The following is an 18,267-nucleotide window of genomic DNA, read 5'->3' as shown; positions in this document are numbered from 1 at the left end:
GAGAGGTACTTATCGCGCGGCTGTGTAGGCGCTTTTCAATCAGCTGATTGGGCACTGGTCAAGTGGCTGACAGGCACTGATGAAGTGGTTGACCAGGCGCTGAATGACCAGCAGAGCAGGAAATGATCAAGCGGCTGACATGCGCTGATCAACCGGCTGAGGGTCACGGATCACGTGGCTGAGTAGGAACTGATCACGCAGCAAAGTGGTCGCTGATCAAGCAGTTGACAGGTGCTGAATGAGTGGCTGACAGGTGCTGATAAAGTGGCTGACAGGTACTGATCAAGCCGTTGAGTAAGCACTGATCGCGCAGCTGATTAGGCGATGATAAAGCGGCTGACAGGAGCTGATGAAGTGGCTGACAGGTGCTGATAAAGTCGTTGACAGATGTTGATCTAGCGGCTAATAATCGCTGATCAAGGGGCTGACAGGTGCTGTTAAATCTTTGACAGATGCTGATCTGGCGGCTGATAATCGCTGATCAAGCGGCTGACAGTAATTCTCAATCGGCTGTCAGGCACATATCGCACGGCTGAGTAGGCAGTGATCGCGGGGTTGAGTAGGCACAGATCATGCGGCTGAGGCGAGCATCGCATGGCTCAGTAAATACTGATAGCGAAGCTAATTAGGTGTTGATCAAGTGGTGTATAGGAGCTTGTCAAGCGGCTGACAGGTGCTGATCACGCTGCTGAATAGGCGCTGATCGAGGGGGTGATTAGGCGCTGATCAAGCGTCTGACAGTCTCTGATCAAGCGGCCGACAGACTATGTTCACCCGGCAGTGTAGGGGCTGTTTCTCGGCTAAGTAGGCATTGATGGCGCAGCTGAGAAGAAACTGATCAAGCGCCTGGCAGCACTGTTTAAGCTGCTTACAGGTCCTGAACAAGTGGCTGACAGTTGCTAATGAAGCGGCTGACAGGTGTTGATCAACATGCTGACAGGTGCTAATCAAGCAGCTGATAGGTGCTGATAAAGCTGCTGACAGATGCTGATCAAGCTGCTGACAGGTGCTGATTAAGCGGCTGACAGGTGCTAATCAACTGGCTGACAGGTGCTAATCAAGCAGCTGATAGGCGCTGATCAAGCGGCTCTCAGGTGCTGATCAACTGGCTGAGAAGTGTTAATTAAGCAGCTGATAGGCGCTGATCAAGCGTCTGAAAGGTGCTGATAAAGTAGTTGACAGATGCTGATCTAGCGGTTGATGATCGCTGATCTAGCGGCTGATTATCACTGATCAAGCGAGTGACAGTACTTCTCAATCGGATGTCAGGCACATATCGCACGGCTGAGTAGGCAGTGATCGCGGGGCTGAGTAGGCACAGATCATGCAGCTGAGGCCATGATCGCATGGCTCAGGAAATACTGAGAGTGAAGCTAATAAGGTGTTGATCAAGTGGTGTATAAGTTCTTGTCAAGCGCCTGACAGGTGCTGATCGCCCTGCTCAATAGGCGCTGATGGAGGGGGTGATTAGGCGCTGATCAAGCGCCTGACAGTCTCTGCTCAAGCGGCTGGCAGACTATGATCACGCGTCTGTGTAGGGGCTGATTCGCGGCTGAGTAGGCGCTGATAGCCCAGCTGAGAAGGCAATGATCAAGCAGCTGACGGGCACTGATGAAACCGGTTACATGTGCTGATCAAGCAGCTGACAGGTGCTGATCAACTGGCTGACAGTTGCTAATGAAGCGGCTGACAGGTGTTGATCAACATGCTGACAGGTGCTAATCAAGCAGCTGATAGGTGCTGATAAAGCTGCTGACAGGTGCTGATCAAGCGGCTGACAGGTGCTGATCAACTGGCTGACAGATTCTGATCAAGCGGCTGAGTAGGCGCTGATCGCGCAGCTGATTAGGCAATGATAAAGTGGCTGACAGGCGCTGATCAAGTGGCTGACAGGTGCTGATCAAGTCGTTGACAGATCTTGATCTAGCGGCTGATAATCGCTGATCAAGCAGCTGACAGGCGCTGATCAAGCGGCTGAAAGGTGCTGATAAAGTCGTTAATAGATGCTGATCTAGCGGCTGATAATCGCTGATCAAGCGACTGACAGTACTTCTCAATCGGCTTTCAGGCACATATCGCATGGCTGAGTAGACATTGATCGCGGGGCTGAGTAGGCACAGATCATGCGGCTGAGGCGATGATCGCATGGCTCAGTAAATACTGATAGCGAAGCTAATTAGGTGTTGATCAAGTGGTGTATAGGAGCTTGTCAAGCGGCTGACAGGTGCTGATCACGCCGCTGAATATGCGCTGATCGAGGGGGTGATTAGGCGCTGATCAAGTGTCTGACAGTCTCTGATCAAGCGGCTTACAGACTATGATCACGCGGCTGTTTAGGGGCTGATTCGCAGATGAGTAGGCATTGATCCCGCAGCTGAGAAGGCAATGATCAAGAGGCTGTCAGGTGCTGTTTAAGCGGCTTTCAGGGGCTGATCAAGCAGCTGACAGGTGCTGATCAACTGGCTGACAGTGGCTAATGAAGCGGCTGACAGCCGCTGATCAACTGGCTGACAGTTGCTAATGAAGCGGCTGAAAGGTTTTGATCAACATGCTGACAGGTGCTGATTAAGCGGCTGACAGGTGCTGATAAAGCTGCTGACAGGTGCTGATCAAGCTGCTGACAGGTGTTTAACAAGCATCTAACAATTGCTGATCAACTGGCTGACAGGGGCTAATCAAGCCACTGATAGGTGCTTATCAAGCGGCTGACAGGTGCTGGTCAACTGGCTGACAGGTGCTAATCAAGCGGCTGATAGGCGCTGATCAAGGGGCTGACAGGTGCTGATCAACTGGCTGACAGGTGCTAATCAAGCGGCTGATAGGCACTCATCAAGCAGCTGGCAGGTGCTTGTCAGGCGGCTGAGAGGCACTTATCGTGCGGCTGTGTAGGCGCTTTTCAATCAGCTGATTGGGCAGTGGTCAAGTGGCTGACAGGCACTGATGAAGTGGTTGACCAGGCGCTGAATGACCAGCAGAGCAGGAAATGATCAAGCGGCTGACAGGCGCTGATCAACCGGCTGAGGGTCACGGATCACGTGGCTGAGTAGGAACTGATCACGCAGCAAAGTGGTCGCTGATCAAGCAGTTGACAGGTGCTGATAGAGTGGCTGACAGGTGCTGATAAAGTGGCTGACAGGTACTGATCAAGCCGTTGAGTAGGCGCTGATCGCGCAGCTGATTAGGCGATGATAAAGCGGCTGACAGGCGCTGATGAAGTGGCTGACAGGTGCTGATAAAGTCGTTGACAGATGTTGATCTAGCGGCTAATAATCGCTGATCAAGGGGCTGACAGGTGCTGTTAAATCTTGACAGATGCTGATCTGGCGGCTGATAATCGCTGATCAAGCGGCTGACAGTAATTCTCAATCGGATGTCAGGCACATATCGCACGGCTGAGTAGGCAGTGATCGCGGGGCTGAGTAGGCACAGATCATGCAGCTGAGGCCATGATCGCATGGCTCAGGAAATACTGAGAGTGAAGCTAATAAGGTGTTGATCAAGTGGTGTATAAGTTCTTGTCAAGCGCCTGACAGGTGCTGATCGCCCTGCTCAATAGGCGCTGATGGAGGGGGTGATTAGGCGCTGATCAAGCGCCTGACAGTCTCTGCTCAAGCGGCTGGCAGACTATGATCACGCGTCTGTGTAGGGGCTGATTCGCGGCTGAGTAGGCGCTGATAGCCCAGCTGAGAAGGCAATGATCAAGCAGCTGACGGGCACTGATGAAACCGGTTACATGTGCTGATCAAGCAGCTGACAGGTGCTGATCAACTGGCTGACAGTTGCTAATGAAGCGGCTGACAGGTGTTGATCAACATGCTGACAGGTGCTAATCAAGCAGCTGATAGGTGCTGATAAAGCTGCTGACAGGTGCTGATCAAGCGGCTGACAGGTGCTGATCAACTGGCTGACAGATTCTGATCAAGCGGCTGAGTAGGCGCTGATCGCGCAGCTGATTAGGCAATGATAAAGTGGCTGACAGGCGCTGATCAAGTGGCTGACAGGTGCTGATCAAGTCGTTGACAGATCTTGATCTAGCGGCTGATAATCGCTGATCAAGCAGCTGACAGGCGCTGATCAAGCGGCTGAAAGGTGCTGATAAAGTCGTTAATAGATGCTGATCTAGCGGCTGATAATCGCTGATCAAGCGACTGACAGTACTTCTCAATCGGCTTTCAGGCACATATCGCATGGCTGAGTAGACATTGATCGCGGGGCTGAGTAGGCACAGATCATGCGGCTGAGGCGATGATCGCATGGCTCAGTAAATACTGATAGCGAAGCTAATTAGGTGTTGATCAAGTGGTGTATAGGAGCTTGTCAAGCGGCTGACAGGTGCTGATCACGCCGCTGAATATGCGCTGATCGAGGGGGTGATTAGGCGCTGATCAAGTGTCTGACAGTCTCTGATCAAGCGGCTTACAGACTATGATCACGCGGCTGTTTAGGGGCTGATTCGCAGATGAGTAGGCATTGATCCCGCAGCTGAGAAGGCAATGATCAAGAGGCTGTCAGGTGCTGTTTAAGCGGCTTTCAGGGGCTGATCAAGCAGCTGACAGGTGCTGATCAACTGGCTGACAGTGGCTAATGAAGCGGCTGACAGCCGCTGATCAACTGGCTGACAGTTGCTAATGAAGCGGCTGAAAGGTTTTGATCAACATGCTGACAGGTGCTGATTAAGCGGCTGACAGGTGCTGATAAAGCTGCTGACAGGTGCTGATCAAGCTGCTGACAGGTGTTTAACAAGCATCTAACAATTGCTGATCAACTGGCTGACAGGGGCTAATCAAGCCACTGATAGGTGCTTATCAAGCGGCTGACAGGTGCTGGTCAACTGGCTGACAGGTGCTAATCAAGCGGCTGATAGGCACTCATCAAGCGGCTGACAGGTGCTGATCAAGCGGCTGATAGGCGCTGATCAAGGGGCTGACAGGTGCTGATCAACTGGCTGACAGGTGCTAATCAAGCGGCTGATAGGCACTCATCAAGCAGCTGGCAGGTGCTTGTCAGGCGGCTGAGAGGCACTTATCGTGCGGCTGTGTAGGCGCTTTTCAATCAGCTGATTGGGCAGTGGTCAAGTGGCTGACAGGCACTGATGAAGTGGTTGACCAGGCGCTGAATGACCAGCAGAGCAGGAAATGATCAAGCGGCTGACAGGCGCTGATCAACCGGCTGAGGGTCACGGATCACGTGGCTGAGTAGGAACTGATCACGCAGCAAAGTGGTCGCTGATCAAGCAGTTGACAGGTGCTGATAGAGTGGCTGACAGGTGCTGATAAAGTGGCTGACAGGTACTGATCAAGCCGTTGAGTAGGCGCTGATCGCGCAGCTGATTAGGCGATGATAAAGCGGCTGACAGGCGCTGATGAAGTGGCTGACAGGTGCTGATAAAGTCGTTGACAGATGTTGATCTAGCGGCTAATAATCGCTGATCAAGGGGCTGACAGGTGCTGTTAAATCTTTGACAGATGCTGATTTGGCGGCTGATAATCGCTGATCAAGCGGCTGACAGTAATTCTCAATCGGATGTCAGGCACATATCGCACGGCTGAGTAGGCAGTGATCGCGGGGCTGAGTAGGCACAGATCATGCAGCTGAGGCCATGATCGCATGGCTCAGGAAATACTGAGAGTGAAGCTAATAAGGTGTTGATCAAGTGGTGTATAAGTTCTTGTCAAGCGCCTGACAGGTGCTGATCGCCCTGCTCAATAGGCGCTGATGGAGGGGGTGATTAGGCGCTGATCAAGCGCCTGACAGTCTCTGCTCAAGCGGCTGGCAGACTATGATCACGCGTCTGTGTAGGGGCTGATTCGCGGCTGAGTAGGCGCTGATAGCCCAGCTGAGAAGGCAATGATCAAGCAGCTGACGGGCACTGATGAAACCGGTTACATGTGCTGATCAAGCAGCTGACAGGTGCTGATCAACTGGCTGACAGTTGCTAATGAAGCGGCTGACAGGTGTTGATCAACATGCTGACAGGTGCTAATCAAGCAGCTGATAGGTGCTGATAAAGCTGCTGACAGGTGCTGATCAAGCGGCTGACAGGTGCTGATCAACTGGCTGACAGATTCTGATCAAGCGGCTGAGTAGGCGCTGATCGCGCAGCTGATTAGGCAATGATAAAGTGGCTGACAGGCGCTGATCAAGTGGCTGACAGGTGCTGATCAAGTCGTTGACAGATCTTGATCTAGCGGCTGATAATCGCTGATCAAGCAGCTGACAGGCGCTGATCAAGCGGCTGAAAGGTGCTGATAAAGTCGTTAATAGATGCTGATCTAGCGGCTGATAATCGCTGATCAAGCGACTGACAGTACTTCTCAATCGGCTTTCAGGCACATATCGCATGGCTGAGTAGACATTGATCGCGGGGCTGAGTAGGCACAGATCATGCGGCTGAGGCGATGATCGCATGGCTCAGTAAATACTGATAGCGAAGCTAATTAGGTGTTGATCAAGTGGTGTATAGGAGCTTGTCAAGCGGCTGACAGGTGCTGATCACGCCGCTGAATATGCGCTGATCGAGGGGGTGATTAGGCGCTGATCAAGTGTCTGACAGTCTCTGATCAAGCGGCTTACAGACTATGATCACGCGGCTGTTTAGGGGCTGATTCGCAGATGAGTAGGCATTGATCCCGCAGCTGAGAAGGCAATGATCAAGAGGCTGTCAGGTGCTGTTTAAGCGGCTTTCAGGGGCTGATCAAGCAGCTGACAGGTGCTGATCAACTGGCTGACAGTGGCTAATGAAGCGGCTGACAGCCGCTGATCAACTGGCTGACAGTTGCTAATGAAGCGGCTGAAAGGTTTTGATCAACATGCTGACAGGTGCTGATTAAGCGGCTGACAGGTGCTGATAAAGCTGCTGACAGGTGCTGATCAAGCTGCTGACAGGTGTTTAACAAGCATCTAACAATTGCTGATCAACTGGCTGACAGGGGCTAATCAAGCCACTGATAGGTGCTTATCAAGCGGCTGACAGGTGCTGGTCAACTGGCTGACAGGTGCTAATCAAGCGGCTGATAGGCACTCATCAAGCGGCTGACAGGTGCTGATCAAGCGGCTGATAGGCGCTGATCAAGGGGCTGACAGGTGCTGATCAACTGGCTGACAGGTGCTAATCAAGCGGCTGATAGGCACTCATCAAGCAGCTGGCAGGTGCTGATCAAGTGGCTGATAGGCCCTGATCAAACTTCTGACAGGCGCTGATCAAGCAACTGACAGGTGCTGATAAAGTCGTTGACAGATGTTGATCTAGCGGCTAATAATCGCTGATCAAGGGGCTGACAGGTGCTGTTAAATCTTTGACAGATGCTGATCTGGCGGCTGATAATCGCTGATCAAGCGGCTGACAGTAATTCTCAATCGGCTGTCAGGCACATATCGCACGGCTGAGTAGGCAGTGATCGCGGGGTTGAGTAGGCACAGATCATGCGGCTGAGGCGAGCATCGCATGGCTCAGTAAATACTGATAGCGAAGCTAATTAGGTGTTGATCAAGTGGTGTATAGGAGCTTGTCAAGCGGCTGACAGGTGCTGATCACGCTGCTGAATAGGCGCTGATCGAGGGGGTGATTAGGCGCTGATCAAGCGTCTGACAGCCTCTGATCAAGCGGCCGACAGACTATGATCATCCGGCAGTGTAGGGGCTGTTTCTCGGCTAAGTAGGCATTGATGGCGCAGCTGAGAAGGCACTGATCAAGCGGCTGGCAGCACTGTTTAAGCGGCTTACAGGTGCTGATCAAGCAGCTGACAGGTGCTGAACAACTGGCTGACAGTTGCTAATGAAGCGGCTGACAGGTGTTGATCAACATGCTGACAGGTGATAATCAAGCAGATGATAGGTGCTGATAAAGCTGCTGACAGATGCTGATCAAGCTGCTGACAGGTGCTGATTAAGCGGCTGACAGGTGCTAATCAACTGGCTGACAGGTGCTAATCAAGCAGCTGATAGGCGCTGATCAAGCGGCTCTCAGGTGCTGATCAACTGGCTGAGAAGTGTTAATTAAGCAGCTGATAGGCGCTGATCAAGCGTCTGAAAGGTGCTGATAAAGTAGTTGACAGATGCTGATCTAGCGGTTGATGATCGCTGATCTAGCGGCTGATTATCACTGATCAAGCGAGTGACAGTACTTCTCAATCGGATGTCAGGCACATATCGCACGGCTGAGTAGGCACTGATCGCGGGGCTGAGTAGGCACAGATCATGCAGCTGAGGCCATGATCGCATGGCTCAGGAAATACTGAGAGTGAAGCTAATAAGGTGTTGATCAAGTGGTGTATAAGTTCTTGTCAAGCGCCTGACAGGTGCTGATCGCCCTGCTCAATAGGCTCTGATGGAGGGGTGATTAGGTGCTGATCAAGCGCCTGACAGTCTCTGCTCAAGCGGCTGGCAGACTATGATCACGCGTCTGTGTAGGGGCTGATTCGCGGCTCAGTAGGCGCTGATAGCCCAGCTGAGAAGGCAATGATCAAGCAGCTGACGGGCACTGATGAAGCCGGTTACATGTGCTGATCAAGCAGCTGACAGGTGTTGATCAACTGGCTGAGAGGTGCTAAGGAAGCGGCTGACAGGTGTTGATCAACATGATGACAGGTGCTAATCAAGCAGCTGATAGGTGCTGATAAACCTGCTGACAGGTGCTGATCAAGCGGCTGACAGGTGCTGATCAACTGGCTGACAGATTCTGATCAAGCGGCTGAGTAGACGCTGATCGCGCAGCTGATTAGGCAATGATAAAGTGGCTGACAGGCGCTGATCAAGTGGCTGACAGGTGCTGATCAAGTCGTTGACAGATCTTGATCTAGCGGCTGATAATCGCTGATCAAGCAGCTGACAGGCGCTGATCAAGCGGCTGAAAGGTGCTGATAAAGTCGTTAATAGATGCTGATCTAGCGGCTGATAATCGCTGATCAAGCGACTGACAGTACTTCTCAATCGGCTTTCAGGCACATATCGCATGGCTGAGTAGACATTGATCGCGGGGCTGAGTAGGCACAGATCATGCGGCTGAGGCGATGATCGCATGGCTCAGTAAATACTGATAGCGAAGCTAATTAGGTGTTGATCAAGTGGTGTATAGGAGCTTGTCAAGCGGCTGACAGGTGCTGATCACGCCGCTGAATATGCGCTGATCGAGGGGGTGATTAGGCGCTGATCAAGTGTCTGACAGTCTGTGATCAGGCGGCTTACAGACTATGATCACGCGGCTGTTTAGGGGTTGATTCGCAGATGAGTAAGCATTGATCCCGCAGCTGAGAAGGCAATGATCAAGAGTCTGTCAGGTGCTGTTTAAGCGGCTTTCAGGTGCTGATCAAGCAGCTGACAGGTGCTGATCAACTGGCTGACAGTGGCTAATGAAGCGGCTGACAGCCGCTGATCAACTGGCTGACAGTTGCTAATGAAGCGGCTGAAAGGTTTTGATCAACATGCTGACAGGTGCTGATTAAGCGGCTGACAGGTGCTGATAAAGCTGCTGACAGGTGCTGATCAAACTGCTGACAGGTGTTTAACAAGCATCTAACAATTGCTGATCAACTGGCTGACAGGGGCTAATCAAGCCACTGATAGGCGCTTATCAAGCGGCTGACAGGTGCTGGTCAACTGGCTGACAGGTGCTAATCAAGCGGCTGATAGGCACTCATCAAGCGGCTGACAGGTGCTGATCAAGCGGCTGATAGGCGCTGATCAAGGGGCTGACAGGTGCTGATCAACTGGCTGACAGGTGCTAATCAAGCGGCTGATAGGCACTCATCAAGCAGCTGGCAGGTGCTGATCAAGTGGCTGATAGGCCCTGATCAACCTTCTGACAGGTGCTGGACAAGCGGCTGAGAGGCACTTATCGCGCGGCTGTGTAGGCGCTTTTCAATCAGCTGATTGGGCACTGGTCAAGTGGCTGACAGGCACTGATGAAGTGGTTGACCAGGCGCTGAATGACCAGCAGAGCAGGAAATGATCAAGCGGCTGACAGGCGCTGATCAACCGGCTGAGGGTCACGGATCACGTGGCTGAGTAGGAACTGATCACGCAGCAAAGTGGTCGCTGATCAAGCAGTTGACAGGTGCTGATAGAGTGGCTGACAGGTGCTGATAAAGTGGCTGACAGGTACTGATCAAGCCGTTGAGTAGGCGCTGATCGCGCAGCTGATTAGGCGATGATAAAGCGGCTGACAGGCGCTGATGAAGTGGCTGACAGGTGCTGATAAAGTCGTTGACAGATGTTGATCTAGCGGCTAATAATCGCTGATCAAGGGGCTGACAGGTGCTGTTAAATCTTTGACAGATGCTGATCTGGCGGCTGATAATCGCTGATCAAGCGGCTGACAGTAATTCTCAATCGGCTGTCAGGCACATATCGCACGGCTGAGTAGGCAGTGATCGCGGGGTTGAGTAGGCACAGATCATGCGGCTGAGGCGAGCATCGCATGGCTCAGTAAATACTGATAGCGAAGCTAATTAGGTGTTGATCAAGTGGTGTATAGGAGCTTGTCAAGCGGCTGACAGGTGCTGATCACGCTGCTGAATAGGCGCTGATCGAGGGGGTGATTAGGTGCTGATCAAGCGTCTGACAGTCTCTGATCAAGCGGCCGACAGACTATGATCACCCGGCAGTGTAGGGGCTGTTTCTCGGCTAAGTAGGCATTGATGGCGCAGCTGAGAAGGCACTGATCAAGCGGCTGGCAGCACTGTTTAAGCGGCTTACAGGTGCTGATCAAGCAGCTGACAGGTGCTGATCAACTGGCTGACAGTTGCTAATGAAGCGGCTGACAGGTGTTGATCAACATGCTGACAGGTGCTAATCAAGCAGCTGATAGGTGCTGATAAAGCTGCTGACAGATGCTGATCAAGCTGCTGACAGGTGCTGATTAAGCTGCTGACAGGTGCTAATCAACTGGCTGACAGGTGCTAATCAAGCAGCTGATAGGCGCTGATCAAGCGGCTCTCGGGTTCTGATCAACTGGCTGAGAAGTGTTAATTAAGCAGCTCATAGGCGCTGATCAAGCGTCTGAAAGTTGCTGATAAAGTAGTTGACAGATGCTGATCTAGCGGTTGATGATCGCTGATCTAGCGGCTGATTATCACTGATCAAGCGAGTGACAGTACTTCTCAATCGGATGTCAGGCACATATCGCACGGCTGAGTAGGCACTGATCGCGGGGCTGAGTAGGCACAGATCATGCAGCTGAGGCCATGATCGCATGGCTCAGGAAATACTGAGAGTGAAGCTAATAAGGTGTTGATCAAGTGGTGTATAAGTTCTTGTCAAGCGCCTGACAGGTGCTGATCGCCCTGCTCAATAGGCGCTGATGGAGGGGGTGATTAGGCGCTGATCAAGCGCCTGACAGTCTCTGCTCAAGCGGCTGGCAGACTATGATCACGCGTCTGTGTAGGGGCTGATTCGCGGCTGAGTAGGCGCTGATAGCCCAGCTGAGAAGGCAATGATCAAGCAGCTGACGGGCACTGATGAAGCCGGTTACATGTGCTGATCAAGCAGCTGACAGGTGCTGATCAACTGGCTGACAGTTGCTAATGAAGCGGCTGACAGGTGTTGATCAACATGCTGACAGGTGCTAATCAAGCAGCTGATAGGTGCTGATAAAGCTGCTGACAGGTGCTGATCAAGCGGCTGACAGGTGCTGATCAACTGGCTGACAGATTCTGATCAAGCGGCTGAGTAGGCGCTGATCGCGCAGCTGATTAGGCAATGATAAAGTGGCTGACAGGCGCTGATCAAGTGGCTGACAGGTGCTGATCAAGTCGTTGACAGATCTTGATCTAGCGGCTGATAATCGCTGATCAAGCAGCTGACAGGCGCTGATCAAGCGGCTGAAAGGTGCTGATAAAGTCGTTAATAGATGCTGATCTAGCGGCTGATAATCGCTGATCAAGCGACTGACAGTACTTCTCAATCGGCTTTCAGGCACATATCGCATGGCTGAGTAGACATTGATCGCGGGGCTGAGTAGGCACAGATCATGCGGCTGAGGCGATGATCGCATGGCTCAGTAAATACTGATAGCGAAGCTAATTAGGTGTTGATCAAGTGGTGTATAGGAGCTTGTCAAGTGGCTGACAGGTGCTGATCACGCCGCTGAATATGCGCTGATCGAGGGGGTGATTAGGCGCTGATCAAGTGTCTGACAGTCTCTGATCAAGCGGCTTACAGACTATGATCACGCGGCTGTTTAGGGGCTGATTCGCAGATGAGTAGGCATTGATCCCGCAGCTGAGAAGGCAATGATCAAGAGGCTGTCAGGTGCTGTTTAAGCGGCTTTCAGGTGCTGATCAAGCAGCTGACAGGTGCTGATCAACTGGCTGACAGTGGCTAATGAAGCGGCTGACAGCCGCTGATCAACTGGCTGACAGTTGCTAATGAAGCGGCTGAAAGGTTTTGATCAACATGCTGACAGGTGCTGATTAAGCGGCTGACAGGTGCTGATAAAGCTGCTGACAGGTGCTGATCAAGCTGCTGACAGGTGTTTAACAAGCATCTAACAATTGCTGATCAACTGGCTGACAGGGGCTAATCAAGCGGCTGATAGGCGCTGATCAAGGGGCTGACAGGTGCTGATCAACTGGCTGACAGGTGCTAATCAAGCGGCTGATAGGCACTCATCAAGCAGCTGGCAGGTGCTGATCAAGTGGCTGATAGGCCCTGATCAAACTTCTGACAGGTGCTTGTCAAGCGGCTGAGAGGCACTTATCGCGCGGCTGTGTAGGCGCTTTTCAATCAGCTGATTGGGCACTGGTCAAGTGGCTGACAGGCACTGATGAAGTGGTTGACCAGGCGCTGAATGACCAGCAGAGCAGGAAATGATCAAGTGGCTGACAGGCGCTGATCAAGTGGCTGACAGGTGCTGATAAAGTCGTTGACAGATGTTGATCTAGCTGCTGATAATCGCTGATCATGAGGCTGACAGGAGCTGATCAAGCGGCTGAAATGTGCTGATAAATTCGTTGACAGATGCTGATCTAGCGGCTGATAATCGCTGATCAATCGGCTGACAGTACTTCGCAATCGTTTGTCAGGTACATATCGCACGGCTGGGTAGGCACTGATTCCGGGGCTGAGAAGGCACTGATCAAACGGCTGGCAGGCGCTGTTTAAGTGGCTTACAGGTGCTGATCAAGTAGCTGACAGGTGCTGATCAACTGGCTGACAGTTGCTAATGAAGCGGCTAACAGGTGTTGATCAACATGGTGACAGGTGCAAATCAAGCAGCTGATATGTGCTGATCAAGCTGCTGACAGGTGCTGATCAAGCTGCTGACAGGTGCTGATTAAGCGGCTGACAGGTGCTAAGCAACTGGCTAGACAGGTGCTAAATAAGCGGCTGATAGGCGCTGATCAAGCGGCTCACAGGTGCTGAACAACTGGCAGAGAAGTGTTAATTAAGCAGCTGATAGGTGCTGATCAAGATGCTGAACGGTGCTGATGAAGCGGCTGACAGGTGCTGATCCAGTTGCTTACAGGTGCTGATCAACTGGCTGACAGGTACTTCTCCAGCAGCTGACAGGCACTGATTGGGCGGCTGAGTGAGCGCTGATTGCAGGGCTCAGTAGGCACAGTTCAACTGGCTGAGAGATGCAATTCGCACGGCTGAGGAGGCACTCTTCATCCTGCTGACAGGTGCTGATCAGGTGGATGACCGACTCTGATAAAGAGGCTGACAGACTATGATCACGTGGCTGTGTAGGGGCTGATTCGCGGCTGAGTTGGCGCTGATCGCGCAGCTAAGAAGGCAATGATCAAGCAGCTGACAGGCACTGATGAAGCGGCTGGCAGGCGCTGTTTAAGCGGCTTACAGGTGCTGATCAAGCAGCTGACAGGTGCTGATCAACTGGCTGACAGGTTCTGATCAAACGGCTGAGTAGGTGCTCATCCTGCAGCTGATAATGGGATGATCAAGCGGCTAACAGGAGCTGATCCAGTGGCTTACACACGCAGATCAACTGGCTGACAGGTGCTGATCAACTGGCTGACAGGTGCTAATCAAGCAGCTGATAGGCGCTGATCAAGCTGCTGACAAGTGCTGATCAACTGGCTGACAGGTACTGTTCAAGCGGCTGAGTAGGCGCTGATCATGCAGCTGATTAGGCGATGAGAAAGTGGGTAACAGTCGCTGATCAAGCGGCTGACAGGTGATGATCAAGGGGCTGTCAGGTGCTGATCAAGCGGCTGATAGGCGCTGATTAAGTGGCTGACAGGTGCTGATCAACTGGCTGACAGGTACTTCTCAAGCGGCTGCCAGACACTGGGCGTCTGAGTAGGCACTGATTGCGGGGCTCAGTAGGCACAGATCAACTGGACGAAAGATGCTATTTGCGCGGCTGAGATAGTGCTTTTCAATCGGCTGAGCGGAAAGTGGTCAAGCGCTGATCAAGCTGCTTAACAATCGGCTGACAGGTGCTGATCAAGCGACTGATAGGCGCTCATCAATTGGCTAACAGGTGCTGATCAAGCGGCTGACAGGTGCTGATCAAGCGACTGATAGGCACTCATCAATCGGCTGACAGGTGCTGATCAAGCAGCTGATAGGCACTGATCAAGGGGCTGACAGGTGCTGATCAACTGGCTGACAGGTGCTAATCCAGCGGCTGACAAGCACTCATCGGGCGGCTGTGTAGGCACTGACTGCGGGGATCAGTAAGCACAGATCAACTGGCTGAAAGATGCTATTCACGCGGCTGAGTCGGTGCTTTTCATTCGGCTGAGTGGAAAGTGGTCAAGCACTGATAAAGCTGCTGACAGGTGTTAACAAGTGGATGACAATTGCTGATCAACTGGCTGACAGGTGCTAATCAAGCAGCTGATAGGCGCTGATCAAGCTGCTGACAGGTGCTGATCAACTGGCTGACTGGTACTGATCAAGCAGCTGAGTAAGCACTGATCATGCAGCTGATTAGGCGCTGATCAAGCGGTTGACAGGTGCTGGTCAACTGGCTGAAAGGTGCTAATCAAGCGGCTGATAGGTGCTCATCAAGCGGCTGACAGGTGCTGATCAAGCGGCTGATAGGCGCTGATCAAGGAGCTGACAGGTGCTGATCGAGTGGCTGATATGTACTATTCAAGTGGCTGATAGGCCCTGATCAAGCTTCTGACAGGTGCTTGTCAAGCGGCTGAGAGGCACTTATCGCGTGGCTCCGTAGGCGCTTTTCAATCAGCTGAGTGGGCACTGGTCAAGTGGCTGACAGGCACTGATGAAGTGGTTGACCAGGTGCTGAATGAACAGCAGAGCAGGAAATGATCAAGCGGCTGACAGGCGCGGATCAACCGGCTGAAAGGTGCTGATAAAGTCGTTGATAGATGCTGATCTAGCGGCTGATAATCGCTGATCAAGCGACTGACAGTACTTCTCAATCGGCTTTCAGGCACATATCGCATGGCTGAGTAGACATTGATCGCGGGGCTGAGTAGGCACAGATCATGTGGCTGAGGCGATGATCGCATGGCTCAGTAAATACTGATAGCGAAGCTAATTAGGTGTTGATCAAGTGGTGTATAGGTGCTTGTCAAGCGGCTGACAGGTGCTGATCGCGCCGCTCAATATGCGCTGATCGAGGGGGTGATTAGGCGCTGATCAAGTGTCTGAGAGTCTCTTATCAAGCGGCTTACAGACTATCATCACGTGGCTGTTTAGGGGCTGATTCGCAGATGAGTAGGCATTGATCGCGCAGCTGAGAAGGCAATGATCAAGAGGCTGTCAGGTGCTGTTTAAGCGGCTTTCAGGTGCTGATCAAGCAGCTGACAGGTGCTGATCAACTGGCTGACAGTTGCTAATGAAGTGGCTGACAGCCGCTGATCAACTGGCTGACAGTTGCTAATGAAGCCGCTGAAATGTTTTGATCAACATGCTGACAGGTGCTGATTAAGCGGCTGACAGGTGCTGATAAAGCTGCTGACAGGTGCTGATCAAGCTGCTGACAAGTGTTTAACAAGCATCTAACAATTGCTGATCAACTGGCTGACAGGGACTAATCAAGCCACTGATAGGCGCTTATCAAGTGGCTGACAGGTCCTGGTCAACTGGCTGACAGGTGCTAATCCAGCGGCTGATAGGCACTCATCAAGCGGCTGACAGGTGCTGATCAAGCGGCTGATAGGCCGTGATCAAGCTGCTGACAGGTGCTGATCAAGTGGCAGGCAGGTGCTGATCAAGAGGCTGATAGGCGATGATCAAGGGGCTGAAAGGTGCTGATCAACAGGCTGACAGGTGCTTATCAAGCGGCTGACAGTTGCTGATCAACTGGCTGAGAGTTACTAATGAAGCGGCTGACAGGTGCTGATCAATTGGCTGACAGGTGCTGATCAACTAGCTGACAGGTGCTAATCAAGTGGCTAATAGGCCCTGATCAAGCTGCTGACAGGTGATTTTCAGGCGGCTGACTGGTGCTTATCGCGCGGCTGCATTGGCGCATTTCAATCGGCTGAGTGGGCAGTGGTCAAGCAGCTGACAGCCACTAAGCAAGTGGCTGACAGGTGCTGATAAAGTCGTTGACAGGTGCTGATCAAGCGACTGATAGTCGCTGATAAAGTGGCTGACAGTACTTCTCAAGTGTCTGCCAGGCGCACCTGGCACGGCTGAGTAGGCGCTGATCGCGGGGCTGAGTAGACACAGATCAAGCGGCTGAGGCGATGATCGTGCGGCTGAGTAAATGATGATCACGTGGCTGATTAGGTGCTGGTCAAGTGGCTGCCAGGTACTTCTCAAGCGGCTGACAGGCACTGATCAAGTGGATGACCAGGAGATGAATGACCAGCAGAGCAGGAAATGATCAAGCGGCTGACTGGTGCTGATCAACTGCCTGACAGGTTCTGACCAAGCGGCTGAGTAGGCGCTGATCGTGAAGCTGATAAGGCGATGATCAAGCGGCTGATAGTTGTTGATCAAGTGGCTGTCAGGCACAGATCGCATGGCTGAGTAGGCGCTGGTCATGGGGCTGAGTAGGCACAGATCAAGAGGCGGAGGCGATGATCGCGCGGCTGATTAAATGATCATCATGTGGTTGATTAGGTGCTGATCAAGAGGCTGAGAGGTACCTGTCAAGCGGCTGACAAGCACTGATCAGGCGGCTGTGTAGGCACTGACTGCGGGGCTCAGTAGGCACAGATCAACTGGCTGAAAGATGTTATTCGCGCGGCTGAGTCAGTGCTTTTCAATCGGCTGAGTGGATAGTGGTCAAGCGCTGATCAAGCTGCTGACATGTGCTTAACAAGCGGCTGACAATTGCTGATCAACTGGCTGACAGGGGCTAATCAAGCCACTGATAGGCGCTGACCAAGCGGCTGACAGGTGCTAATCAAGCGGCTGATAGGTGCACATCAAGCTGCTGACAGGTGCTGATCAAGTGGCTGACAGGTACTTGTCAAGCGGCTGACAAGCACTGATCGGGCAGCTGTGTAGGCACTGACTGCGGGGCTCAGTAGGCACAGATCAACTGGCTGAAAGATGATATTCACGCGGTTGAGTCTTTGCTTTTCAATCAGCTGAGTGGAAAGTGGTCAAGCGCTGATCAAGCTGCTGACAGGTGCATAACAAGCGGCTGACAATTGCTGATCAAGTGGCTGACAGGGGCTAATCAAGCAGCTGATAGGTGCTGATAAAGCTGCTGACAGGTGCTGATCAAGCGGTGGACAGGTTCTGATACAGCGGCTAACACGTGCTGATAATGTGGCTGACAGTTAATGATCAAGCTGCTTATAGGGGCTGCCCTAGCGCCTGACAGTTGCTGATAAAGTGGCTGACAGGTGCAAATGAAGTGGCTGACAGGTGCTGATCAACTGGCTGACAGGTACTGATCAAGTTGCTGACAGATGCTTCTCAAGTGGCTGACATGCGCTTAACGCGTGGAAGCGTATGCATTTATCAAACAGCTGAGTGGGCACTGGTCAAGGGGCTGACAGGCACTGATCTAGTGGTGGACCAGGCGCTTAATGACCATCAGAGCAGGAAATGATCAAGCCGCTGACAGGCGCTGATCAGCCCGCTGAGGGTCACTGATCCTGTGGTGGAGTAGGCTCTGATTACGCAGCTAAGCGGGCACTGATCAAGCTGTGGAGAGTTGCTGATATATTGGCTGACAGGTGCTGATAAAGCGGCTGACAGGTGCTGATCAAGTGGCTGACAGGTACTTCTCAAGAGGCTGACAGTCACTGATCGGGCGGCTGAGTAGGCGCTGATCATGGGGCTCAGTAGGAGGAGATCAACTTGCTGAGAGATGCTATTTGCGCGGCTGAATAGGCACTGTTCAACCGGCTGACAGGTGCTGATCAAGCA

This window comes from Bubalus kerabau, unplaced genomic scaffold (assembly GCF_029407905.1).
Source record: "Bubalus kerabau isolate K-KA32 ecotype Philippines breed swamp buffalo unplaced genomic scaffold, PCC_UOA_SB_1v2 scaffold_25, whole genome shotgun sequence".
Taxonomy (NCBI): domain Eukaryota; kingdom Metazoa; phylum Chordata; class Mammalia; order Artiodactyla; family Bovidae; genus Bubalus; species Bubalus kerabau.
This window is presented reverse-complemented; position numbering follows the sequence as displayed.